General features: G+C 43.3%; 1 protein-coding gene across 4 annotated transcripts in view; it reads right to left on the bottom strand.

Annotated features, from left to right (window-relative positions):
- Positions 1–13382, bottom strand: part of STXBP5L (syntaxin binding protein 5L) — a 351861-nt gene that overhangs the window by 15011 nt on the left and 323468 nt on the right. The gene's annotated exons all lie outside the window — the stretch shown is intronic.

Raw genomic sequence — 13382 nt, 5'->3', positions numbered from 1 at the left:
ACAGACTGCAGTGGAATGGCACCAGCCTTGAAGAATAAGTTTGGGGGTGGAGGCAAGACTAGAAGATGAGGCTTCGTGGCCTACCTTTCACCGACTGGGAGTCAGAAAACTGGAAATCCAACCCGAGCCTTCACACACTCTAACCCCATTCAGTGTGCGGGTCCATGCATTTAATCAGCAAGCAAATTTCCTGAGCGCAGTAACAAAAACTGCAAGGGCAGCATCAATAAGTCGGTCCCTGACCTCAAAATCATACACAGGCCAAAAATTACAGGCAAAGCCAGTCCAAATACTAAGTTTTAGGATTTTGAGCCTGTCTATTATTTTCAGAATCCTGTGAGGATTGTGTATCAACTCATATTCAGACTAAAGCATAAACACATTTTTGTAACTTTGCTCACTCTACTCAGATGAGAAACCATAGCAGGATATAAGTAGCTTTCTTAAGAAATAAAAATAAATAAAGCTTATGAGGTAAGTTGGAATAGATTGACCTTTGGACATCTCCCGACTTTCCCTCAAGCAGTGAGTGCCCTAGCAGCCTTTTCTCTGCTTTGTCTTTGACATCATGTAGAGAGAGTAGAGAATCAGCTGATAGGTGTCAAGAGTATACATGTGACCGTCTACAGAGGGGAAGGATGATACAAAATACATTCCATTTAGAAAGTACTTCATAACTTGAAATACTTAAAATTTATCAAATTCAAAATGACATGTTTAGATGTTTTAGCATTTCAGTTGTGTTTTTAAACTCACTTAAAAAAAAAGGTTTTATTTGTTGATTTTAGGGAGAAAGGCAGGAGGTTGGGGCAGGGTGGGAAGTATCAACTTGTAGTTGCTTCTGGTATGGGCCTTGACTGGGCAAGCTTGGGGTTTTGAACCAGCGACTCTAGCATTTTAGGTCAAAGCTCTAGCCACTGTGCCACCACAGGTCAGATTAAATTCACTTTAAAATCGGAATTTGTGGCCCATGAATGTACTACTAGGTAACTGAAGAGGATAGGAGAGTAGGGGTTTAAGTGTTTCAGTCTGAGCTGAGGGTCAAGGTATTTAAAAAAGCCCAAAAAACTAAAAACTTCTCCCAACCTCCCATGAAGAGAAAATAATGACAATGTCTTTGATACAGATAATATATATCAGGGGTCGGGAACCTTTTTGGCTGAGAGAGCCATGAACACCACATATTTTAAAATGTAATTCCGTGAGAGCCATACACCCGTGTATGCTATGCATTATCCAATAAAAATTTGGTGTTGTCTCGGAGGACAGCTGTGATTGGCTGCAGCCACCTGCAACCATGAACATGAGTGGTAGGAAATGAATAAATTGTAATACATGAGAATGTTTTATATTTTTAATGTTATTTTTTTAAAGATTTGTCTGCGAGTCAGATGCAGCCATCAAAAGAGCCACATCTGCTTGCGAGCCATAGGTTCCTGACCCCTGATATATATGATAAGTATATATATGAGATATTACATAGTAATAAGTACTAAGGAAAGAAGTAAAGCAGAAAAGTTGTAGGAACTCTTGGTGAAAGATGTGATTATATTTTAAATAGGCTAGAAGTGTTCTTGACTAAATGTTTGTACCTTTCCCCTCCCCAAATTCATATTGAAGCCCCAGCTGCCAGAGTGGATGCACTTGGAGATGGAGCCTCTAAGGAAATAACTAAGGTTAAATGAGGCGGGGCCCTGATATGATACAGAATTAGTGTCTTTATAAGAAGAGTCAGCAGAGTTCTCTCTTCCTCTCTGTGGGCATACAGGAGAAAGGCCACATGAGCTCACAGTGAGAAAGAAGCTGTCTGCTACTCCAGGAGCGAGCTCTCACCAGGTACTAACACTGCCGGCACAGTGATATGCGACTTCCAGTCTCCGTAAGTGTGATAGGATACATTTCTGTTGTTGTGCCACTCCATCTGTGGTATTGTGTTATGGCAGCCCGAGCAGACTACCACAGAAAGGAAGGCACCACACTGTGGGAATTAGGGCTCAGGAAACCAGCACAAAATGTTAATATTCTGGCTGCTGTGGTCTCACACTTTCTAGCAGCAACAATGAAACTGGCAACTTAACTTTATGTGTGTAACGCGGGTGGCCAGGCAGGCTCACGGTGGATTCGGGCAGACGATAGAGGAACCGCGGAGCCAGAAAGCGTTGGGCCATTCCCGTTTATTGGAGGCTCGCAGAGACAGATGAGTGAATAAGCAAGAGAAAACCGCTTTTCGCAGTGGAGGGCAAGGGATCAGGAAAACCGCCCTTCACGGTGGTGGCTGAGGGAATCAGGGAACCGCACCTCGTGGTGGCGGGACAGCGATCTGGGAGAATCACCACCAAGAGAAAGCAATCTTAGCTTTTCATAGAGACACATACATGGCTTTCTACAATGTGCTCACTCACTAATTGTGCAAAGTGCTTGCATCTGGAAAAACAGCAAGCATAACTGACTACAGCTGTTTTCCCCACAGTCTGCAACTAAAGTAAAATCTCCAGTATTTCACAGACCTTGACTCTCTAGAGCAATGAAAGGCAGACTCATAGGAGATAAGATCACAGAGATAATATGGAGCCAGGTCATGTAGGTTCTTGTGGAACACAGTTAAGACTTAGACTTTTACTGAGTTTGAGATGGCAGGATTTTGAGAATAGAGTAATATAACCTAATTCTCATTTAACAGAATTACTCTTCCTACTGGGCACATCCTATAGGGAGTCAAGGTTGGAAGAAGGGAGAGCAGCTAAAAGGTCAGTACAATTATCTGGGTGAGAAATGGATAGAGGCTTGCTCCAACCAGCTTGGTAACCATAGAGGAGGTGAGAAATTATTGGAATCTGAGTATATTATAAAGGAAGCCAACAGAATTTGCTAACAAATTAGATTTAGACTTTGAAAGAAACAGCGGTCCAGGATGATTCTGTTTTTAAGCTGAGAAACTGGAAGGATGGAGGATGGAATTGCCATTAAGAGATGTGGGAAGACTATGGAGAAAGGAAAGGATGTCAGGAACTCAGTTTTGGACATGTTAAGCTTGAGATACTTATGAGGTATCCATTGGATGTTAAATAATTGGATATTTGTGTCAGGAATTTGGGGATAGATCCAGTCTATAAATAGAATAAATATATTACCTATCAGATTATAAATGGCATTTAAAGTCATGAGGCTGGCTGATTTAATCTAGGGCTTGAATATAAATAGAAAACAGGAAAGGTTCAAAGATTTAGTTTTTGGGCATTCTGGTATTTTAGGTGCAGTGAAGTGAGGAGGAAACAGAAAAAAGGACTAAGAAGAAATAGCTAAAAATGTAGGAAGGAAACTAGGTAAAGTGTTCTGGAATTAAGTGTAGTATTTTAAGGTAGAGACAATTGTAAGTTGTGTGTTATGCTGCTATGTCAAGTAAGATATTGCCTGGGAACTGACCATTGGATTTAGCAATGAGGTCAGTGATAACCTATATATTTTTGTTGACTGGTGTGGGATAAAATTTGATCCCAATGGATTCAAAAGAAACTGGGAGAATAAAATTAGAAATAGTGACTATAACAACCATTTCAAGAAATTTTGTGTTTAAATAAAGAAGTGAAATGGGGCATTATAGGAGAATAGATTTAAGAGAGGGTTTTTCTCTTTTAGTGGGAGAAATAATAGCATATTTGTATACTGATCTAATATAGATATTAGAATTAGAATTATATAATTATCTGTAATATAAATATAACAATATATTTATAAAGAGGAAAAATTGCTGAAGTCACTTTTTTGAGTCAGTGAAAGGGGGTAGAATCCGGTGTACACATGGGGAATGTGGACCAGGTTAGACGCTTACACGGATCAGTCATGATAAGAGAATATAGAGACCATGGAGATATAGGCAAATAGGTTGGTAGATGTGGTTGTGGCAACTGTTGAAGTTCTTATATGATTGCTTCAATTTCCTCGGTGAAAGAGGACACACCATTATTAGCTGAGATTGAAAACTGTGGAGGAGGACTTAGAGGTTTGAGGAGAGTGGAGCAAATTGCACTTGTTGTTCAAGCGGGTGGGAGAGAGAACGAGATAACTATGGTATGACTGATTACCTGGCAACATAGGAGCCTACTTGAGGTTATTGCTGATTTATTTCAAAATGAGACTGTTGTCCTGGCTGGTTGGCTCAGCGGTAGAGCATCGGCCTGGCGTGCGGGGGACCCGGGTTCGATTCCCGGCCAGGGCACACAGGAGAAGCACCCATTTGCTTCTCCACCCCCCCCTTCCTCTCTGTCTCCCTCTTCCCCTCCCGCAGCCGAGGCTCCATTGGAGCAGGGATGGCCCGGGCGCTGGGGATGGTTCCTTGGCCTCTGCCCCGGGCGCTGGAGTGGCTCTGGTCACAGCGGAGCGATGCCCCAGAGGGGCAGAGCGTCACCCCCCTGGTGGGCGGAGCTTCGCCCCTGGTGGGCGTGCCGGGTGGATCCCGGTCAGGCGCATGCAGGAGTCTGTCTGACTGTCTCTCCCCGTTTCTAGCTTCAGAAAAAAGAACAACAACAAAAAAATGAGACTGTTAGTTTGATTATATATTTTCTCAAGCCAAATTCTGCTACATGCGTGTAGAAATTAAGTAGGTAGAGTAAAATTTAACCAGGATTTTGATTAAGCTGAATATAAATGTGTGGTATTGTGATTTATGATAAATATGGTCCTTAGTCTTTCATTCTTTAATTTTTTTTTTATTTCTAATTTTAGTGAGAGGAGGGGACACAGACTCCCGCATGAGCCCTGACTGGGATTCACCCAGAAAGCTCACTAGGGGGTGATCTCTGTCCTTCTGGGGCCCTTTCTCGGTTGCAACCAGAGTCATTTTTTAGCAGCTGAGGCAGAGGCCATGGAGCCATCCTCAGCGCCCAGGGCCAAACTGGCTCTAATCAAGCCATGGCTGCAGGAGGGAAGGAGAAAAGAGAGAGAGAGAGAAGCGAGAGGGGGAGGAGTGGAGAAGCAGATGGGTGCTTCTCCTGTGTGCCCTGACCAGGAATTGAACCTGGGACATCCACAGGCTGGGCCAATGCTCTACCACTGAGCTAACTGGCCAGAGCTCCTAAAACCCTTCCAATCTCCTTAATGATGAGAGCAACACAGGTGTTTATTTGTTATGTTAATGAGGTGACTTTTGGCCCTCAACTTAGGATAGGATGGGGGCTAGTTACCATGGGAATCGACCATGTGGTTGGGGGGGATTGAGTTCCATCAGCAATGGCCAATGACCGAATCATTTATGCCTGTGTAATGAATGAAGTCTTCATAAAATCCAAAGAGGAGGGGTTTTGGAGAGCTTCTGGGTTGGTGAGAAGGTGAAGGTGCCAGGGAGGGCATGGAAGTGACAGGGTATTGATAGAGTACACAATCAGTGATTGCTAGTGCACTCGATGTAACCTGTTTCCTATATTGTCTTTAGCACCCCCACCCAGGAATACAGAACTACTGAAGCTGGACTTTCCCATACCCTGAGGAGATGACTGTTCCCAAAAAGCAATAAAGACTGAAATTAGATTGAAACACCATGGAGAAGAAATTACGATTTTGGGAACCAGCCATCCTGCTTGATGACTCTTACAATGCTGGGAACCAGCTATCCAGCTTTATGACTAACTGCATGCCCCCCACTGTACTAACCTCACCTGAAAAAGTATATAATCAGCCCTCACAACTGAGAGTGTAAGGCAGGCTTTGGGCTAGGATATGCCCCCTGTCTTCTCAAGTTGCTAGCAATCTTGATTAAAGATGCCTGCTTCCCTCTCCAATCCAGTATCTGCTTATTGGCTATTGTGGCTGGGGGCAACCTGAACCCTGGACCAGTTGTAGTCCAGTAACATATTTCTGGGGCCCCAGGTGGGACCCGACATGGGATTCTGGTAAGGCCCAGGGACTTTGTGGAATATCCCTGGTGGGAGTCCCATCAGCTGCCTAGACTAGGGGACCCTGGAGGATCTGACTACAGTACCCCCAAGAAGCTGTTGATTGTGTATTTACTTGGGAAAGTTCTGCTGATTTCATCCTCCAGGCGCCCCCTGTCATGCAACACCCTGACTGAGATTGGGCAGGCGTCTTTCTGGTCTGGTTGCATGCTGAAATCCCAGATTACGGTATTGTATAACAGGTTAAAGGTTCCTCTCTGGTTTGTCTGATTCTGGTTTCTGTTTCATTTTTGTCTGATATTGTAATAGAATGGGTGATACATTGTCCATTCCTAAGGAAAGATTCCTAAGGAAAGACCCCTAAGGAGATTTTGGGCTGATTGGTCGACCTATGCTCACCAGTCTGTGATGAAAAGAATAGCGTTTTTCTGTAATACTCTTTGGCCAATGCATATACTTGACTCAGGTAAGCACTGGTCGGATCTTTAAATTACTATACTGTATATCAGCTTTAATTGTTCTGTCAATATTCAGGGAAATGGGACAAAATACTGTATGTACAGGCTTTGATGGCAGTACATAACCAAGAGGCAAATAAAAAGGGTAATAAGCTTATGGTGAACAGAAAGTAGAGCCCCTCCCAGACAGTAAGTCTCGGGAGGATCTGGAACTCGGAGATCAGGAAGTTATCCTGGCTGCCAGTGCAGGGCAAGCCAAGCCACCAGCTCTGCCACCACCAGTGCTGCTGCCATCCCCTCCAACCGCACCCCGGGAGGAGAAAGGGCTGGCTCCCCCATGTTCCAAGGGAGAAGGGTGAGGAGAGGCCTCCCCAAGCCACACCCGCGGGGAGCTCGATTTGGGCCTGGCTCTGCTGGCAGCAGGGCAATATCCTTTAGGACAGCTGCCTGGAGGAATCGGCCAGGGCGGGCTCCTGCTGGAGATTACTGGGCTCCTGCCCCTTTTTCCACATCCGACCTTCTTAACTGGAAGAGTTCTAATCCCTCCTGTCGGGATGATCCAGGAAAGATGACTGATCTAATTACCTCCATTTTTGCCCCTCGCCTTCCCAGTTGGGCAAACATGCAGGCCCTTCTGAATATCTTACTTACAGGAGAGGAGCAGCACCTTGTGTTAGACAAGGCCAGGGAGGAAACCAGTAAAAGACATCAGGAAAACCCGAACAACACCCCTATTCCTGAGGCTGCCGTCCCCTCAGCTGAGCCTAACTGGGACTGACGTGGAGATCTTCCCAGATTGGAGCATTATAAAAGGTGCTTCCTAGCAGGCCTGAGGAAGGCAGTCCCTAAGCAGAAAAGTCTGAATATGGTTCAGGTAGTTCAGCAGAAGCCTACGGAAGACCCTTCTGAGTTCCTTGACAGAATCTATCAGGCTTACAGGAAGTACACTGATATTGACCCTGTAGCACCAGAAAACACTTGCATGGTGAACATGACTCATTGCACAGAGTCCTCCTGATATAAGGAAAAAGCTATGGAAGCTGGATGGCAGTCTTGGTATGAATCCATCCCAGTTAGTAGACTTTGCTTTTAAGGTATTTAATGGTAGGGAGTATAAGAAAGCTCAGGCTGCAACAATTTTCCTGAGTGAGGTGACAGGAAAAGGAAAAGAGAAGAACTGGATCTCCGGAAAAAAAGTCTGGTCCCAATATCAGCAAGGATCAATGTGCCCACTGCAAACAGAAAGCGCACTGGAACAACGACTGTCCAAATAAGAGCAAGGGTCGTCCCAAAGCAAGGAACGAAGCCTGAGTTTGTTTAGACAAAGGAACTGATTTGGTCTGAACAGGTCCAGGGGTTCCAACTTTGCAATAGTCCATCCACGTCACCCCCCAGGAACCCAGGTGAAACTAACAGTGGGGGTAAACAGATTTTTAAATAGATGCCAGAGCTACATATTCTGTTGTAAACACCCCTCTGACCAAGACTTCCAAGCAAGTATAACTGTCACTGGGTTTTCAGGGCAACCTGAGTCCCAACCTTTTTTAGAGCCACTTGAGTGGCAACTGGGGATACTGTGTTAACTCAGAAGTTTTTGTACATCCCGAGTGCCCCATCTCTCTCTTAGGGTGGGACTTGTTGGCCAAACTGAGAGCACAGATTACCTTTGTTCCTGAGCAACAGCTTTTAGAATTTCAGATTCTGCCTGAACACGTCTGGCAATTTGTGGTAAAACCTTGGGAGACCTAGAAAGCACTACAGAAAAAGGACCAGAAGAAATTCATCTATCGGTAAATCACTGTGTCTAGGCCTCCGGGCAGACCTAAGAGAGCCAAACCTGTAAAAATAGAACTAAAAGAGGGGCTTAGGGTCCCCAACAAAAAACAATATCCTCTAAAATGAGAGGCATTAGAAGATATTCAACCTGTTCTCCAGCGATTCCTAGAATACGTGTAACACTGGGGAACAATTTTTTTTTTCATTTTCTGTTGCATGAGGTTTTAGAACTGTTTCTATGTATTTCTGCATCACTGATTCCAAATATGAAATCTGTTTTTTGGTGCATGCTCTAGTTTTTATGCAACTTTAATTTCTTTTTGTTACAGTTAATGGCATTCATTGGTTTTGAAATTGGAGTTAAAGGGCAATGACTCTTGGATTGAACATAACCACAAGGCAATTAATGTTTTACAAACATCACTTTTACATTAATTGTAGTTGTTTTTAAATGTAAAAAAATTATTATCTGATAAAAACACCCTCTTATTTTGTTTTAAGATTGAATCATGGCTTCTTCGAGGAGGCATAAATATAAGAATAGTCCTGACACCTTCTGTTATATATGTGGCTGTTACACACTTCAACGTCAAAGGCACAATATTTCATCATTTGTGACACGTGCATATATTGCCTATTTTCAAGTTCCCCTTGGCGATCAAGATGAGAATTGGGCTCCTCATATTGTGTGTCATAATTGTGAGGAAATGCTTCGTGACTGGACAAAAGGAAAATGCAAAGGAATGCCTTTTGGTATTCCCATGGTTTGGCATGAACCTAAGGACCACAGCAGTGACTGTTATTTCTGTCTGGTCCATGCAAAGGGCATCGGCAAGAAAAAATGGCATATGATCGCATATCCTAATATTCCTTCAGCAATACGACCTATCCCACACTCTGAGACACTCCCGGTTCCAGTTTTCAATGGGTTTATTTCTTCTAAGGATGAAGAAAGTGAACATGGTGATCAAGTGTATTTTGATAAGATGCATGAGGAAATGGTTGTAGAATCTGAAGGGTCTTCTGGTGCCAAGCAGTCATTAACCCCTCAGCAGTTTAGCCAACTCAAATTGAATGACTTAGTAAGAGATTTGGGCCTATCAAAGAAAGCAGCTGAGTTATTAGCCTCCAGGCTTCAAGAAAAGAATGTACTTCACCAGTCAGCTAAAGTATCCCATTTCAGGAAGTGTGAACAAATCTTTGCGGACTTTTTTTCCGAAGACAAACACTTTGTTTACTGCCATGATATCACTAGTCTTCTCAGCCAGCTAGGTGTTACCACTTACAGTCCAACAGAATGGTGGCTATTTCTTGACAGCTCTAAACAGAGTCTGAAATGTGTTCTCCTACACAACAGTAATGTTATTTTAGCGGTTCCAACTGGTTATTCAACTCATCTGCGAGAAGATTATAATGACATAAAAATTGTCCTTGACTTTCTGAAGTATGAGGAGCATAACTGGATCATTTGTGTGGATCTTAAAATGGTAAATTTTCTGCTAGGACAACAGAGAGGTTTCACAAAGTATCCTTACTTTCTGTGTTTGTGGGACAGCCGAGCTCGGGAGAAACACTGGACACAGAAGGAGTGGCCGAAATGTGAAGCTCTGGAAGTAGGGATGCAAAATATTGTGAATGAGCCTGTAGTTAATTGAGACAGGATCATTTTCCCCCCACTTCACATCAAAGTTGGCTTAATGAAGCAGTTTGTTCAGGCTTTGAATAGAGAAAGTGAATGCTTTCAAAATATTATTTCTGCTTTTCCTGCTTTGTCTTTCGAGAAGATAAAAGCAGGTGTATTTGATGAACCTCAAATTTGAACCCTCATATGTGACAAAGAATTTTCCAGGAAGATGAGTAAGGAGGAGAAAGCAGCATGGCAGTCTTTTGTGGCAGTTACAAAGAACTTCCTTGGCAACAAAAAAGCAGAAAACTATGAACTTCTGGTTCAAAGGATGCTGTTGGCTTTCCACGACATTGGATGTAACATGAGCGTTAAGATTCACTTCCTGAACAGTCAGTCACCTTCATGAGTTTCCCAAAAATCTTGGAGCTGTTAGTGGTGAGCAGACTACTACTGGAGCATCAGACGAGATTGTCCTCAACAAGTACACAAACAGAAGAAGTAAAACCGCAAATTTTTGCCTGAATAGAATTTAAATAAGTTTTGCACAAATTTTGTGATTAAAATAAGTGTTTTAATATGTTCTATTTTGAAATTGTAGACAAATTCTGATGCAATCATATTTTTTAGTGTATTAGTGTATTTACTGCACTATATAAATTATTATATTTTCACAAAGATGATGCCCAAGAAGACATTCTACCTCATTATGTTAAACTAAATGTTGAAAATTTTACAATAAGATGAAAACCTAAAATCTTGAATTGCAAAAAATCTGTAGCTTACAGAGAAAAACTAATGTCAGATTTGAGATCAGCACACTGGAATTAGGTAAGAACAAGGGTTTTTGTGGATGCCACAAAAATTTGTTCCCTAGTAAATTATTCCAACCATGCAGATCACCGCATAACACCCCAGTCTTGCTGATGAAAAAACCCAATTCCCAAGAATATCAATTTGTGCAGAACTTACGGGCTATTAAATAAATGTCCAGGACATTCATCCCACAGTGCCAAACCTATACACTTTAATCAACAATATCCCTGGAGACAGCCATTGGTTTTCAGTCTTAGATTTAAAGGATACATTTTTCTGCATTTCAGTTGCAAAGGACTCTCAGCCACTATTTGCCTTTGAGTAGCAGGTATTGAAATCACAGGTTAAGACTCAACACTGCAGGACAGTGCTGCCACAAGGATTTAAGAACTCCATAGCATTTTGGGGGAAATCTTAAGACAATAACTTGCTAGCCTACAACTAAAACAAGGAACATTATTACAATATGTAGATAATCTCCTGATTACCAGTGATACCTAGGAGATACCTGAATCACTCAGCTGCCCATGAGTATAAAGTATCAGCCAAGAAAGCTCAGCTAAGCCATTAACAGGTAAATTTTTAGGATTCCTTCTAGAACCAGGAAAGAGGGAGTTTGCTGGCAACAGGAAAGAGGCTATTATCAGGATACAGGAACCAAGAACCCAAAAACTGTTACAGGTATTCCTAGTTATGGCTGGCTATTTCTGAATTGGACCCCAAATTTTGGACTTATAGCCAACCCATTATATGAGGCCCTGAGAGGCCATGAAGAGACACCTCTAGAATGGAACAGGGAATGTCAACAGGTCTTTAAGACTCTGAAAACCAACTAATCTTGAAACTTGCTTTAGGGCTTCCAAATTTAGCAAGGCCTTTTCAGCTGTATGTCCTTGAAAAACAAGGAATAGCACTTGGCGTCCTGACACAGAAGCCTAGGGACCTAACTCAGCTGGTAGCATACCTGTCCAAAAGACTAGGTAGTATGGCCCTCAGATGGCCTGCCTGTCTTAGAACTGTTGCAAGCAGCTGAGAAATATTCTCTTGTGCAACCTGTACCATCTTTGTGCCGCATCAGGTCCTAGCTTTGCTAGAACAAAAAGGAAATTTATGGCTCACAGCTGGCCATATGGAAAAATACCAGGTGATATTATTAAATAATCTCAGTATCCAGCTCCAGGTAATAGAATGCCTCAATCCTGCATTACTCCTTCTAGAAGGAAACACCACTGAACTGTGCCAATTGATGAGATTTATTCCAGCAGAGTACATCTACATGATCAGTCACAGGAGGAGGTTGACTGAACTCTATTTGCTGATGAGAGTAGTTACATGGAGCACAGACACAGGAAAGCAGGTTATGAGATTGTGACTCTTGAAGGAACAGTAGAGGCTTGGATTCTTAAACCTAGAACCTCTGCTCAGAAAGCCACGTGATCGCTCTAGCGCAGTCTTTGGAATTGTCAGAAAGAAAGTGAATGTATATACAGACTCAGGATATGTTTCCTAATTCTGCATGAACACAGGGCTTTCTGGAAAGTAAGAGGTCTTCTTACCTCTTATAATAAAAAGTTAACTGTCCCGGCCGCGATGCCAGCCCCAGAGGGTGCAATACCCTGCCACCACCGCAGCTGCTGGAGGAGGGGCCCCACTGAGGCAAGAGACGAGAATGTACTCATAGAGATTCCAAGATGGCAGCAGAGTAGGAAGACGCACAGACGGCCACCTTCCATGACCAAACTGGATTACAAATTAAGAACAGTCATTGTGAAAAACCAACTTTGGCCTAAAAGAACAGTACTAGAAAACCAAGGAGCACAGAAGAATCCATACCAATCCTGGTAGGGAGTGCGGGGGTGCAATGGGGGATCCCCTGCTCCCAGGAGTGAGGGGAGGCTGAGGCTGAGAGTCCAGAAGGGCTCTCATTACAAGGAGAGAGACCCTGAGAGGAGGTCCTCAGTCTCAGGACCAGAGACCCAGCCTAGAAATCCAGGGTCTGGAGGAGATAGCGGGACAGGTAGAGTGGGGAGAAGAGCGAGAGTTCTGTCTGTGGGAAGCAGCAGGCAAAGGAAAGAGCAGCTTTAAAGGGACAGAGCAGAGAATATCACTCACAGCCACTTGCATGAGGCTCCGGGGATAAGGAGGGCTGAGAAAACTGGTCTTGTAATAGGAAACGGACCTGAGCTGAGCTGACTCATTCTCCAGTGCAGAGGTGGCCATATCTGGGGGAGGGGTTGCTCCCTCTGCCCAGTACAAGATTAGAATGAAACCAGGTGACCAATGTCCAAAAAGCTCTCCAGCTCCAATCACCATGAAAGACCTTCCAGAAAGGAGGAAGTAAGGGGCAGGGGCAGTGACTCAGGTTTCCAGGGAGACCTGAGCTACACCTCCCCCCTCATACTGAGAACAAACCCCACTCCCAGAGAGTAACTGGGTAGAACACACCCTCAGATTCTCAGAGGTCACACCCACTGTATTCCTGGACACAACTAGGGCCAAATAAAAAAAAAACACCAAAAAAACAAAAACAAGATATGCCCACTTCCCACTTCCTAAACATAAAAGTCCCCTGCTGAGATCAGCAAATAGAAACTCCCTGCTGTGCTCAGCAAATGAACAGCAGAAAATCAAGACTTTAAAGTGGTTCTACTTATTAAGGAGAATTATAGGAGGAGAAGCTGAATTAAATAAACCAACCTCAGACCCACAACTTTAACAAACCTGCAAACCACACATAGAAACAATGGGAAGACAGAGGAACATAAGCCATATGAAGCAACAAGAAAAATCTCCTGAAAAAGGATTGGATGAAATGGAAGT

The sequence above is a fragment of the Saccopteryx leptura genome, chromosome 8, assembly GCF_036850995.1.
Source record: "Saccopteryx leptura isolate mSacLep1 chromosome 8, mSacLep1_pri_phased_curated, whole genome shotgun sequence".
Taxonomy (NCBI): Eukaryota; Metazoa; Chordata; class Mammalia; order Chiroptera; family Emballonuridae; genus Saccopteryx; species Saccopteryx leptura.
The sequence above is the reverse complement of the archived record's forward strand: the minus strand, read 5'-3'. Positions and strand labels throughout refer to the sequence as shown.